Below are 1,205 nucleotides of genomic sequence, written 5' to 3'. Positions count from 1 at the left end.
GTGTGTGGGGGGGGTGTACGCACGTAGGAAGGAGTTCCTGTATTAACAGGACACCAGGGTAGCATAATGAACAATACTGTCAACAACATCTTTGCAGGAAGCAACTTTCATCACTTTGCTGATATTCACAGCGCTACTTCTCTTAACATCTGCTAATAGAAGTCATGACATTTCTGTAGAACATTTTTGGTAAAACAATTTATTTTAGCCACTCAGATGGCGTGAATGGTCTAGATGAAGCTAAGAAAACATTTTAGATAATTTAGAGCAGTCATTCTTTCTTTTTTTTAATTAATTTTTATTGGACTATAGTTGATTTAAAATGTTGTGTTAGTTTCTGCTCTACAGCAAAGTGAATCAGTTATACATATACATATATCCACTCTTTTTTAGATTCTATTCCCACATAGGTCATTAAAAGAGTATTGAGTAGAGTTCCCTGTGCTATAGATTCTTATTAGTTATCTATTTTATATATAGTAATGTGTATATGCCAATCTTCTTGAAGCTTTTTAAAAATTTTTTTCAATTTTATTTTTTTATACAGCAGGTTCTTATTAGTCATCAATTTTATACAATTAGTGTATACATGTCAATCGCAATCGCCCAATTCATAACACCACCATCCCCACCCGCCCCGCGGCTTTCCCCTCTTGGTGTCCATACGTTTGTTCTCTACATCTGCATTTCAACTTCTGCCCTGCAAACCGGCTCATCTGTACCATTTTTCTAGGTTCCACATACATGCGTTAAAATACGGTATTTGTTTTTCTTACTTCACTCTGTATGACAGTCTCCAGATCCATCCACGTCTCAACAAATGACTCATATAGGTTTTGGATCGTTGTGTTTTCCTTGTCATTTGTCTCTACGTAATTTTTATTTCCTCCTTGATTTCTTCAGTGATCTCTTGGTTATTTAGTAATGTACTGTTTAGCCTACATGTGTTCATGTTTTTTACATTTTTTTCCCTGTAACTCATGTCTCATATCATAGCACTGTGGTCAGAAAAGATGGCTGATATGATTTCAGTTTTCTTAAATTTACTGAGGCTTGATTTGTGACCCAAGATGTGATCTATCCTGGAGAATGCTCCGTGTGCACTTGAGGAAGTGTAATCTCCTGTTTTTGGATGGAATGTCCTATAAATATCAATTAATTCTATCTGGTCCCTTGTGTCATTTAAAGCTTGTGTTTCCTTATTT

The 1,205-nt window shown here is 35.5% G+C and overlaps 1 protein-coding gene across 1 annotated transcript in view; it reads right to left on the bottom strand.

Annotated features, from left to right (window-relative positions):
• MAP4K5 (mitogen-activated protein kinase kinase kinase kinase 5) overlaps positions 1-1,205 on the bottom strand; it is a 138,913-nt gene that overhangs the window by 12,418 nt on the left and 125,290 nt on the right. The window lies entirely within an intron of this gene.

This window comes from Neophocaena asiaeorientalis, unplaced genomic scaffold (genome assembly GCF_003031525.2).
Source record: "Neophocaena asiaeorientalis asiaeorientalis breed wild unplaced genomic scaffold, Neophocaena_asiaeorientalis_V1.1 scaffold233, whole genome shotgun sequence".
NCBI classification, from domain to species: Eukaryota; Metazoa; Chordata; class Mammalia; order Artiodactyla; family Phocoenidae; genus Neophocaena; species Neophocaena asiaeorientalis.
Note: the sequence above shows the minus strand (reverse complement) of the source record. Positions and strands in the feature narration are given on the sequence as shown.